Source organism: Pleurodeles waltl, chromosome 3_1 (assembly GCF_031143425.1).
Source record: "Pleurodeles waltl isolate 20211129_DDA chromosome 3_1, aPleWal1.hap1.20221129, whole genome shotgun sequence".
In the NCBI taxonomy this organism is placed as follows: domain Eukaryota; kingdom Metazoa; phylum Chordata; class Amphibia; order Caudata; family Salamandridae; genus Pleurodeles; species Pleurodeles waltl.
Genome location: NC_090440.1, coordinates 530629123 through 530642726, shown reverse-complemented (window position 1 = coordinate 530642726; position 13604 = coordinate 530629123). Strand labels below are relative to the sequence as shown.

The 13604-nt window shown below is 49.3% G+C and overlaps 1 long non-coding RNA gene across 1 annotated transcript in view; it reads right to left on the bottom strand.

The window, feature by feature from the left end:
- Nucleotides 1–13604, bottom strand: part of LOC138283225 (uncharacterized) — a 114922-nt gene that overhangs the window by 12608 nt on the left and 88710 nt on the right. Inside the window, exon 2 of the long non-coding RNA XR_011201138.1 lies at nucleotides 6930–6991. This is a non-coding gene — a long non-coding RNA (uncharacterized lncRNA). The remainder of the gene's footprint in view (nucleotides 1–6929; nucleotides 6992–13604) is intronic.

Genomic DNA, 13604 nt, shown 5'->3' with positions numbered 1-13604 from the left:
TTTGGGCTAATGTGTATAGGGGTATGTGGAAGGGGCTGGGGTGATGGTGGAGGAAGGTCCATATTAGAGTCCAGTCTATCAGTAGCACAGGTGCATTGTCCAAGGGGGCATAGGAAGGGGAGCAATGTCAGTTCCAGGATGGACAGGGTGACAGAGTGGGACAGGAGGGTGACATTCAGGAGAGTCTTATTTCCTGGCAGGGTCTTGGCAATGTTCTCTGTCTTCTGCCGGGATCGCAGGGACCGTTTGCGGGGTGGTTCTCCTTCTGCAGGGGGTGGGGTTCTGGTTGCCTGTTGGTCCTGTGGCGGGGCCTCCTGTCCACTAGCGCCGGCGGATGTGGAAGGCTGTTCATCGGTTGGGCTGGTGTCAGGGGCCCGGTGGTATGCCACTGTCTCCCTCATGGTGTTGGCAATGTCTGCCAGCAACCCTCCAATGGTGACCAGGGTGGTGTTAATGGACTTCAAGTCCTCCCTGATCCCCAGGTACTGTTCCTCCGGCAGCCGCTGGGTCTCCTGAAACTGGGCCAGTACCGTGCCCATGGTCTCCTGGGAATGGTGGTATGCTCCCATGATGTTTGAGAGTGCCTCGTGGAGAGTGGGTTCCCTTGGCCTGTCCTCCCCTGTCGCACATCAGTCCTCCCAGCTTCCCTGTTGTCCTGTGCCTCCATCCCCTGAACCATGTGCCCACTGGCACTGACCCCAGGTCCCTGATTTGCTTGGGCTAGTGGGTTTGCCTGGGGTCCCTGTAGTGGTGGACACACTGCTGATTGACATGTCCTGGGGACAGTGGCATGGGCCCGCTGGGTGGGTGCTGTAGTGGTGTTTCCTGAGGGGAAGGTTCTGTGGTGGCTTGGGACTGTGGCACGGGAACCGACTGTCCAGAGGTCCATGATGGGCCTGGCTGGTCATCTTGATCCAGGCATGCAGAGCTGCTGTCATTACTGTGGGCCTCTTCTGTGGGGGGACTGGATATGGCTGGCACCTCCTGTCTGGTGACGTTGAGTAGGGGTCCTGTTGGGGTGTAAATGCATTATTATTATATCTGTGTGTGCCATCTTGTGCAATGGGTGTGTTTTCCTCTATTACTGTGCTTGCACTATCGCGTTGGCCCTTGTGTGAGTGGTGATTGTGTGCCCTGGGTGAGTCTCTCTCTTGGACATGCTTTGGTGATGGGTGTCCATGCAGGTCTGTGATAGGTGTCCATGCATTGGTGCTGCATGCAGGGCTTGGGATTGGGATGGGTGGGTTGTGATGGTGGGGTATATGTGAGGTGGTGGAGTGATGGGTGTGAGGGTAGGGGTAGGAGTTTGTGATGGCATGCAGGTAGGCTGGGGGATATATTAGTAAAGATTTGACTTACCAGAGTCCAGTCCTCCTGTTACTCCTGCGAGGCCCTCAGGATGCATGATCGCCAAGACTTTCTCCTCCCATGTTGTTAGTTGTGGGGGAGTTTGTAGGGGTCCACCGCCAGTCCTCTGTACGGCTACCTGGTGTCTGGATACCACGGAACGTACCTTCCCCCGTAGGTCGTTCCACCTCTTCCTGATGTCATCCCGTGTTTTTGAATGCTGACCCACTGAGTTGACCCTGTCAACAATTCTCCGCCATAGCTCCATCTTCCTAGCAATGGACGTCTCCTGCCCCTGTGATCCGAATATCTGTGGCTCTACCCAGATGATTTCCTCCACCATGACCCTGAGCTCCTCCTCAGAAAACGTGGGGTGTCTTTAAAGCGCCATGATGTGATGTGAGTGATGTGTGAGGTGATGTGTGATGTGATGTGTGGGGTGATGTTTTGGGGTGTGTGGTGTTTTGTGCGTGGATGGTGTATGAGTGATGGTGTTGTGTGCCTCTGGATGCTGGTGTGGTCTTTGCTTTTCTCTCTCTCTCTCTGTGAGTTTATGGGTGTGGTGTGTGTATGTGTGTCAGGTGTGTGTAATTTGAATTGTCCAATGTGGATGTGTTTTGTAAGTGTGTATGTATTTTGAGCACGGCGGTGTGTACCGCCAATGGTTTACTGCGGTTGAATGACCGCTGCGTTGATTCGTGGATCGTGATTGTGTGGGCGTATTCCTGTTGGCGTCACTGTGTGGGTTTTGGTACCGCCAATTTATCACTGACCTTTGGTGTGGCAAACTTGTGTGGGTGTCTGTATTGTGGAGGATTTCTCAGTGTGGGTCATAATACCCGTAGCAGATTTCCGCCACAGATACGGTATTTTGGTGGCCGTCGGCACGGCGGTCAGTGCCACTTACCGCCAACGTTGTAATGAGGGCCAGAGGGGAAAGAAAGAGTTTAGGGAAGAGACAAAAAGTTTTGAAAACTTTTAAAGAAAAGAGAAAAACTTTTTCAAACTTTTCTGAAGCTTTTTAGAAAGTTTTTAGAAAGACAATAAGACTGTTAAGGTTACTTGTGTATATTTCTAAGTATTTAGAATATGGTTTTTTTATGAAAAGCACCAATGACAAAGTGGTAAAGCAGTTACAAGTACTTATCCCACCGCTGCACCACCAACGTAGGAGGCTGCCCTGGCTTAAAGTGGGTACCAATGGTACTTACACCTCGTGCCAGGTCCAGTTATCCCTTATTAGTAGATTAGTAGTGTTCTAGCAGTTTAGGCTGATAGAGATAGCTATAGCAGAGCAGCCAAAGCTGAACTAAGAGACATGCAAAACTCCTACTATACCACTTATGTCATATAGGTACTATATCATAAGAAAGACAATACTCAAAGTTACAAAAAATAAAGGTACTTTATTTTAGTGACAATGTGCCAAAAAATATCTCAGAGGATATACTCCCTTAGGAGGTAAGTAAAATACACAAAATATACACACAAACCAAAATCAGGTAAGTAAAACAGTCAGAAAGTAGTGCAAACACTGCAGAATACAATAGGATACAGTAGGCCTAGGGGCAAGACAAACCATATACTAAGAAATAGGAATGTGAACCACGAATGGACCCCTAGGCTAGTGTAGTGGGTAGAGGGTTGCAGGGAATGTAAGAAAACACTAAGGGTGTCCAAGATACCCCACCCCAAGACCCTGGAAAGTAGGAGTAAAGTACTACTATTTCCCCAGAAACACACTAAAGTTGTGATAAGGGATTTTGCAAAGACCACAACAGGCAGCAAAGCACTGAAGACAGATTCCTGAACCTGAGGACATGCAAAGGAAGGGGACCAAGTCAAGAGTTGCAAAGTGTCCAGGGGGGGCAGGAGCCAACTAAACCCCGGATGAAGGTTCAAAATGGCTGCCTCTGGATGGAAGAAACTGAAGATTCTGCAACAACGAAAGGTGCTAGGAACTTCTCCTTTGTGCAGAAGATGTCCCACGGATTGCTGGAGGATGCAGAGTTGTTTTCTTGGCAAAATACTGCAAACAAGCCTTGCTAGCTGCAAGAGTCATGGCTAGAGAAAAAGGGTGCTGCCTGGGCCCAGGAAGGACCAGGATGTCGCCACTTGGGTGGGGAGACAGAAGGGGCCCTCATCAACATACAGAGGCCATGCATAAGCAGGAAGCACCCACAGAAGTCCTTGAACATGGTTCAAGAAGTCTGAACATGGCGGCCATCTCAACACTACAAAAGGAGGTCCCACGACACCGGAGATCAACTCAGAGAGCTGAGCATCACTGGACAGAGTGCTGGAGACCTAGGCTCAGCTGTGCATGCAGGATTTCTTGGAAATGTGTACCAAACCCCTTGTAGCTGCAGATCATGCGGAGCACAGGATTACTTTCTGGAGAGGGGAGGCAAGGACTTACCGCCTCCAAATTTCGACAGTTGGACCACTGGACAGTCTGGGTCACTTGAGTCCACCACCTGTGTTCCAGGGGCCACGCTTGTCAGGATGAGAGGGGTCCCAGAGAAGCTGAAGTTTGGTGCCTGCTGAAGCAGGGGGAAGATTCCGTCGACCCACTGGAGATTTCTTTGTGGCTTTTAGTGCAGGATGAAGGCAGGCAGCCCCCAAAGCATGCATCACCAGGAAACAGTCGAGAAAGCCGGCAGGATTAGGCGTGACAATGTCGCTGGTAATCTTCTTGCTACTTTGTTGCAATTTTGCAGGCATCCTGGAGCAGTCAGCGGTCGATCCTTAGCAGAAGTCGAAGAGAGAGGTTCAGAGAAACTCTGGTGAATTCTTACAAGTCGTTATCTGAGGAAAAGCCTATTGGAGAGACCCTAAATAGCCCTCAGAGGAGGATTGGCCACCTAGTCAGGTAAGCACCTATCAGGAGGGGTCTCTGACATCACCTGCTGGCACTGGCCACTCAGAGGCCTCCAGAGTCCCCTCACACATCTGGAAACAAGATGGCAGAGGTCTGGGACTCACTGGAGGAGCTCTGGGCAACACCCCTGGGGTGGTGATGGACAGGGAGTGGTCACTCCCCTTTCCTTTGTCCAGTTTCGTGCCAGAACAGGGACTGGGGGTTCCTTAAACCGGTGTAGACTGGCTTATGCAAGGAGGGCACTATCTGTGCCCTTCAAAGCATTTCCCGAGGCTGGGAGAGGCTACCCCTCCCCAGCCTTTAACATTTATTTCCAAAGGGAGAGGGTGTAACTCTCCCAGAGGAAATTCTTTGTTCTGCCTTCCTGGGACCAGGCTGCCCAGACCCCAGGAGGGCAGAACCCTGTCTGTGGGATGGCAGCAGTGGTAAGAGCAGACAAAAAACCCAGAGAGCTGGTTTGGCATCACCCGGGGTCCATAGTGGAGCCCTGGGGATCCATGGAATTGGCTCCCCAATACCAGATTTGGCATGGGGAGACAATTCCATGATCTTAGACATGTTAAATGGCCATATTCGGAGTTACCATTGTGAAGCTACATATAGGTATTGACCTATATGTAGTGCACATGTGTAATGGTGTCTCCGCACTCACAAATTTTGGGGAAATGCCCCTGAACGATGTGGGGGCACCTTTGCTAGTGCAAGGGTGTCCTCACACTTAGTAACTTTGCACCTAACCTTCAGCAAGTGAAGGTTGGACATCTTGGTGACTTATAAGTTACTTAAGTGCAGTGAAAATGGCTGTGAAATAACGGAAATAACGTGTGTGTTATTTCACTTAGGCTGCATTGGCAGTCCTGTGTAAAGGCTTGTCTGAGCTCCCTATGGGTGGCAAAAGAAATGCTGCAGTCCGTAGGGATCTCCTGGATCCCCAATACCCGGGGTAGCTAGGTACCATACACTAGGGAATTATAAGGGTGTTCCAATGTGCCAATTGAAATTGGTAAAAGTGGTCACTAGCCTATAGTGACAAATTTAAAGGCAGAGCGAGCATAAGCACTGAGGCACACAGTTAGTCACTACACAGGTATACACATTCAGGCCACAAACTATGAGCACTGGGACCCTGGCTAGCAGGATCCCAGTGAGACAGGCAAAAACAAACTTACATACATGTAAAAATGGGGGGAACATGCCAGGCAAAATTGTACTTTCCTACAGTTGGATTGGAGTGTAATGGATTTATTGTAGTGGGTAGATTGGATTAAAGTGCTTTGGGGTGGATTGGAGTGGATTGTACAGGAGTGGGTGGATTAAGGTGGGCTGTATTGGGCTGGAGTGGGGTGGGTTAAGATGAATTGGAGTGGGATGGATTGGAATGAAGTGGACTGGAGTGGGGTGGACTGACCTGGGGTGGTGCAGATTAGATTGGTAGAGTGGGGTGAATTGAAACAGAATGGAGTGGAGTGGATTGGAGTAGAATGGGCTAGACTGGAGTAGAGTGGGGTGGATAGAAGTAGAGTAGGTAGGACTGGATTAGAGTGGGGTGAATTGGAGAAGACTGGGGTGGATTGGAGAACAGTGAGGTGAGGTGGATTGGAGTGGATGGGGTGGATTGGACTGGAGTGGGGTGGATGGAAATGGGGTGGTATGGATGGGGTGGATTGGAGTGGGCTGGACCGATTGAATTGGGGTGGAATGGGGTGGGTTGAACTGGATTGGGGTGTGGTAGGGTGGATTGGAGTGGGGTGGAATGCTTTGAGGTGGGTTGGATTGGAGTGGGTGAGCTGGATTGAGCGCAGTGAAGTGGAATTGGGTGGACAGGAATGGAGTGAGATACTTTGAGTTGGGTGGATTGGATTAGGGTTGGGTGGGGTAGATTGGATTGGAGTGGGATGGACTGGACTGGAATGGGATGAATTGGATTAGAGTAGGGTTGATTAGATTTGTGTGGAGTGGGGTGGATTGGATTGGTGTGGATTGGAGTGGAGTGGTTTAAGGTGATGTGCTGTGTATTGGTTTGGCGCAGCGGTGGCCAACCTCATAACTCAAGGGGAGGAGTGTGGCGAGGGAGGGGCGGGTTGGACGGACACGAGGTAAAAATAAAGTGGAGTGGAGTGGATTAAGGTGAACTGGATTGGACTGGTGAAGATTAAGGTGGATTGGATTGGAGTTGGATGGATGGAGTGAGGCAGGTGGATTGCAGTGGAGTAGATTGGATTGGGATGGGTTGGATTGGAGTGGGGTGGTTTAGATTGTACTGGGTTGGACTGGAGTGATGTGGGTTGGATTGGAATGTGGTGTATTGGAGTTGGGAGGTTGGACTGTCGTGGGGTGGGTTAAACTGGAGTGGGTTGGATTGTGGTGAACTGGAGTGGAGTAGACTAGATTGGGGTGGATTGGATTGGTCTGGATTGGGGTGGATTAGTGTGGGGGGGATTGTGGTGGATTGGAGTGGGGTGAATTGTGATGGAGTAGGTTGAATTGGGATGGAGTGGGGTGGATAAGAAAAAATTATGTTGCTTTGCAATATTTAGAATAACATAATAGTCATCTTTAGGGAATAGAACCCATGAAGAAAAACAAAACAAAACATGAGTGCAAAGTGAGAAAAGAAGACTGTAAAATAAAACAAAAAGTTAACTGTAGAACATGTCTTCTGTTTGCAGGGCTCAAGAAATTGAAAAGAATAAAACAGTACCTTTGTCATGTTGGGAGCAGCAGACAGGCACTGATTAAGTTGCATCAATCAATACTTGGTCCCTGTGACACGGACAGAAACAGAAATGGTGAAATGCCAGTCATCACCAATTACGGGGCTATAAAGAGTGCCATGCAATCCAACAAATTATAAGCCATGGGTGGGCTCCGAGCCCTTTTATAACTACAACAGGATTCCGCAAGTGATGTGCATGCTATTGCAGGCTCAACCCTAAAAAGAGACTTGGAGCTTTGCAGGCGTAAATCGAATTAATGAAGAAATTAAGGTTAAATTGGATAACTGTCTTCACCCTGTTTTAACAAGACGGGATACTATTGAGGCTCATTTGAGGGCAAATAGGGAAAGTCCAGGTTTAGATGGTGCTCAGGAGAACACCCTGAAAGGACACCAGTATAATCATCCTATACCCCATGCCTCAATCTCTACTCCCTCTTTGTGCAGTCAAAGGACACTTATAGCCAGGGAATCCCTATGCATCCATCTCCTATGAACCAGAACCGGTGAAGAGGTGCAATGTGTTTCAGGAGAAGGTATCATTTCAGTCCACAGTACTACCAGGGAAATCGCACAAGCCTAGCCTGGGTGCTAATTCTTCTAGTAATATAAGGGATCACGGGAGTAGTTTTACAATCCCCCGGTCTGCCATTGACCTCCGGTTGCTTGTTCGAATGTTTTGGTTTTGGCAGATAACCCACGGATCCCAGATTGTAATTTGGAAACCACTGGGCAGCTAATGAAGAAAGTCACCTATTGTCTGCATAGGAATACTGATGATAGACTTTGTGTATTTAATGACATTTTGTGTGCACATAGGATGATTAAGGTGGGCCCTATGTCAGAGGATTTTGAGGGCAATTGTATTATTGTGAATTTTAAAAAGCCATGGATGGTGAGACCCTTGCTGCAAAGGTTTGACCTCTGTGAGGTTGACACGAAGTCCATTAAAGTCCTTTCTTTGAGATTTGTTTTATAGATGCTCGTATAGTGTTAGTGCCGTACCAGGGCCTGGGCTTGACTTTCACATACTCTGTGCCGAAGCAGCTTCCTCCACTTGTTACTCAAAGTCAGTATTCTGTGTTATCGAACATACAGGACCGTGATTGGCAGGGGCGGGGGTCAGCCTTATGTGATCCTAATTTGATACTCCTATCCTCTAGAGTTACTTATGGTGGTATCTCATCATTCTCTAGACTGAGTTTCAATAAGCAGTCTGGTGTCCCTAATGCAAACTGTAATGGCACTGTGAATGTCTCTTAATCAAGGGGTTTTGAAAATCTTAATTTGGAATGTTGCAGGATTTGCTAACACATTGGTAAATGACAATTGGGTGGACTATGTCAGGGAGTTTGACATAATCTTACGTCAAGAAACTTGGTCTACCGAGAAGATTTTTTGCAGTGGTTATTCCTGCTTTTCAGCTGTTGCATTGCCCCTACTGATAGGCCGTGCACAGGCAGGGCTTACTACCTGGTTTATAACAAACCTTAGGTTGCAGTATTAAGGTGCTAAAATCTGGTTCTGACCTGATCGAAGCCTTCCATCTGCAATGGGACATACTTTTGACCAGACCATTATAACTTTTTATGATAATGATTTTGTACGTCCATATAACCCTAACTTCATCAAGCTTTTCAGTTTCCTTCAGCAAATTATCTAGGGATCTCAGCCAAGGATGAGGGGGTTAAACATTGTATTTGAAGAGGATTTCAATGCCAAGCTAAGTCATTATGTCACTGTTTATGATATGAGATTGTTTGATAGAGGGATGTGGGGCCACACCAACCTGGGGCAAGACCACCAAGGACACAGTGATTCTCTTTATATCCCTAATATCGATTTGTGTAATAATATGGAGCTTACAGGTGCACATTTTAAGAACATCCCAGCCTACATTTCCGGTGATTGCCAATCAGTGATCGACTATATTTTAGTTCCTCAACCATTTTTACCTTGGATTATTAATGGAGCATAACATGTTTAGTGACCATAACCTATTAACAATTATGATAGCAATCCCCATAGAGAAACAGGCCTCCTCTGTGGGCAGGAGTGGCGGTTTAGGGTTAACGGATAATGGTAGAAGTAATGGTAGTGGGGGGTAAACATGGCTGAATTCTTTTTAAGTTATGTGCAACACATGTTACTAATTGATTGTTGTCTAACACCTAACCTATGTTGGTTGAGGTAACTATCAATCTGGGCGAGGCAGTCGGAGATTTCTTGTTGAAACCAGCCAAGCGGCAAGAGATAGGCCCTCATTACAACCCTGGTGGTAAAAGCTGCTTACTGCTGTGCAGACGGCCGCCAACATACCATGACCGTGGCGGTAATCCGCCACGGGTATTATGACCCACACATAGAAATCTGCCACTATACAGACACCCACACAAGTCCGCCAGACCAAAGGTCAGTGATAAACTGGCGATAGCAAAACCCACACCGTTGCGCCAACAGGAATATGCCCACTGTATCATGACCCACGAATCACTGCAGCGGTCTTTCAACTGCGGTAAACCATTGGCGGTACACACTGCCACGCTCAAAATACACACACACTTACAAAACTACACCACGTTGGACAATTCCAAATACACACACCTGACACACATACACGCACCACACCCACACACCCACAACACTATAAAACACACACCCACATTACCCACAACCCTTTGCGACCAAAAATAAAATTGCGAACAGAGAGAGACACAAGCCAGGAACACCCACTCAATCTGAGCCACAGAACACCAGCACCCAAACACCATCCACACAACTCACAGCACACACTACAACACAGCACCCCACACCTCACCCCACACATCCTCACACATATCACTCACACCACATCCATGGCACCCCAAAGATACCCCAGGTTCCCAGAGGAGGATCTAAGGGTCATGGTGGAGGAAATCATCCGGGTAGAGCCACAGCTATTCGGATCACAGGTGCAGCAGACATCCATTGCAAGGAAGATGGAGCTATGGCGGAGAATCGTGGACAAGGTCAACGCCGTGGGACAGCATCCAAGAACAAGGGATGACATCAGGAAGAGGTGGAACGACCTACAGGGGAAAGTGCGTTCCGTGGTCTCAAGACACCAAATAGCAGTACAGAGAACTGGCGGTGGACCTGGCGGTGGACCCCCACCTCCTCCCCCACAACTAACAACATGGGAGGAGCAAGTCTTGGCAATAATGCACCCTGATGGCCTCGCAGGAGTAGCAGGAGGACTGGGCTCTGGTAAGTCAAATCTTTACTATTATATCCCCCACCCTACCTGCATGCCATCACAAACTCCTACCCCCAACCCCATAACTCTACCAACTCGCATATACCCCACTAACACAACCCACCCATCCCAATACCAAGCACTGCATGCACCCACAATGCATGGACACCCATCACAGACCTACATGGACACCCATCACCCCAGCATGCCCAATAGAGACACTCACCCAGCCCACAAAATTACCACTCATACAAGTCCAAGACGACAGGGAACTCACATTTATAGAGGGAAACACAGCCATGCACAAGATGGCACATGCAGATACATTGACAATATATTTTTCTCCCAACAGGACCCCTACCCAACGTCACCGGAGAGGAGGTGGCAGCCACATCTAGCCCCCCCCAGAAGAGGCCCACAGTTACGACAGCAGCTCTGCACGCCTGGATCACGATGACCAACCTGGCCCATCTGGGACCTCCGGACAGTCGGCTACCCTGCCACAGTCCCAAACCACCGAGCCTCCCCCTCAGGACACACCACCACAGCACCCACCCAGCGGGCCCATGCCACTGTCCCCAGGACACGTCAATCAGCAGTGTGTCCACCACTACAGGGACCCCAGGCAACCCCACAAACACAGGACGGTCAGGGGACAGAGGCACAGGACAACAGGGAAGCTGGGAGGAGTGCTGTGCGACAGGCAGAGGACAGGCCCAGGGAACCGACCCTCACGAGGCACTCTCAAACATCATGGGAGCGTACCACCATTCCCAGGAAACCATGGGCCAGGTACTGGCCAAGTTACAGGAGACCCAGCGGCTGCAGGAGGGACAGTAACTGGGGATCAGGGAGGACCTAACAAAAATACACACCATCCTGGTCACCATTGCAGGGGTGCTGGCTGACATGGGCAAGCCCATGAGGGAGGCAGTGGCACAACAACGGGCCCCTGACACTAGCCAAACCGAGGAACAGCCTTCCACCTCTGCCAGCGCTAGTGGACAGGAGGTCCCGCCACAGGAACAACAGGCCACCAGCACCCAACCCCCTGCAGAAGGAGAACCACCCCGCAAACGGTCCCTGCGATCCAGGCAGAAGACAGAGAACATTTCCAGACCCCAGCCAGGAAATAAGACCCTCCTGATTGTCACCCTTCTGTCCCACTATGTCACCCTGTCTACCTTGAACGGACATTGCTCCACTTCCTATGTCCCCTTGGACAATGCACCTGTGATACCAATTTCCTGGACTATAATTGGACATTCCTCCACCATCATCCCAGCCCCTTGCAAATACCCCCATACTTATTGGCCCATAAATAAACACCCTTGAAACAAATACCATATTGGAGTCAGTGTCATGAATCGATAAATGTATTAGTACAATATTATCAAAGCATTGCAATGTATATGTACAGTGAAATGTACTACAGGAGCCAAAATGGGGCACACAGATCTGATAATAGAGAATCCAAAGGGTACAGCCAGTGTCCATAGACAGAGGGTAAGAGGCTGCCATTTACAATGTCCAAAACATTACTGAAAAGTAAAGTTGAGTTACAGTCTCATACCTGTGTGTCACTGGAAGTACTGCTGTATAATGTTTGTTCTGTTTTCCACATCTTCTTCATCTGTCTCCTCTTCCTCACTATACACAGGCTCCACCACTGCTGCAAGACCATCCCCAGGCTCATCCTCCTGCAGAAAAGGCACCTGACATCTCAAGGCCAGGTTGTGCAACATACAGCATGCCACGATGACCTGGCACACCTTCTTGGGTGAGTAATACAGGGATCCACCAGTCAGATGGAGGCACCGGAACCTGGCCTTCAGGAGGCCAAAGGTTCTGTTAATAATCCTCCTTGTACTCCCATGTGCCTCATTGTAATCTTCTTCTGCCCTTGTCCTGGGATTCCTCACTGGGGTCAGTAGCCATGAGAGGTTGGGGTAACCAGAGTCACCTGTAAATATCGAGGACCAACTGTTAGACACACACTAACCCTTAGGGACAACCCCATACCCAGACACCTACTTATAGTGGTTGGGGACCTTGGGCTCACCTATTTGCCACACCCGGTGCCTCTGGAGTTGGCCCATCACATAAGGGATGCTGCTATTCCTCAAGATATAGGCGTCATGCACAGAGCCAGGATATTTGGCATTCACATGGGAAATGTACTGATCCGCCAAACACACCATCTGCACATTCATCGAGTGATAGCTTTTTCTATTCCTGTAAACCTGTTCATTTCTCCGGGGGGGGAACAAATGCCACATGTGTACCATCAATGGCACCAATGATGTTGGGGATATGTCCCAGGGCATGGAAGTCAGCTTTCACTGTGGCCAAATCCTCCACCTGGTGGTATACAATGTAGCTGCGCATGTGTTTCAGCAGGGCAGACAACTCTCTGGTCAACACGTTGGAGAACATTGGCTGAGACATTCCTGATACCATGGCCACTGTAGTTTGAAATGAACCACTTGCAAGGAAATGAAGCACTGACAGAACCTGCACTAGAGGGGGTATTCCTGTGGACTGGCAAATAGCTGACATCAGGTCTTGCTCCAATTGGGAACACAGCTCTTGAATTGTGGCACGATCAAGTCTATATGTGATAATAATGTGTCTGTCCTCCATTGTTGACAGGTCCACCAGGGCTCTGTACACTGGAGGATGCCGCCATCTCATCATCTGCCTCAGCGGTTGTAGCCTATGGAGGAGAACGGTGAGCAGAAGGTCATAGAATGCACAACTGTTGCTGAAGTTAGGTCACAGAAGCAGTATGTGAAGTCGAGAGTCAGTTGATGGGCCAATGTCTTCTGTGACACAGTTAGGTGCCATGCCGTGTCCCCCCCTGAAATGGCGGCTTCCTGACCTGTGAGGAAGGACAAGTGGAAATGAGGTAATTGCAGTGGCGATGTGTGCCGTCGCGGTAGGCGGTCGATGACCGCCCGCAACTTCGCATTGGTCATCATTGGGCCCTATGGGTTCCAGCAGCCAATGGTGATGTACGTCGGCGGTGACGGTACGCACTGCCGCAGATGTGACCGCCATTTTCTAACAACTCACTTGCTACCTGACCATCAACAGGAGAGGACATACACTGCAAGGGATGCTGTGACCTGAGTCTGGAAGTGATAATGGCTACAGTGTCTGGGAAAAGGGCCCCTGCCTTCACTGCAGAGGAGTTAGAGAAAAAGGTGGATGGGGTCCTACCTCAGTACACGTTACTCCACGGTCCTCACAAACAGGTGAGTACACTAAGAGCATGATGTGTGGGCAGTGCATGTTTTGAGTGGTGTGGATGTAAGCCACATGTTGGGGGGTGCTGAGGCGTACTGGCCTGAGTGCTGCATGAGAGGTGGTCAGTGTATGTGCATCAGGGCATGGGTGGGAACTGGGAAGCAATGAGTATGCCG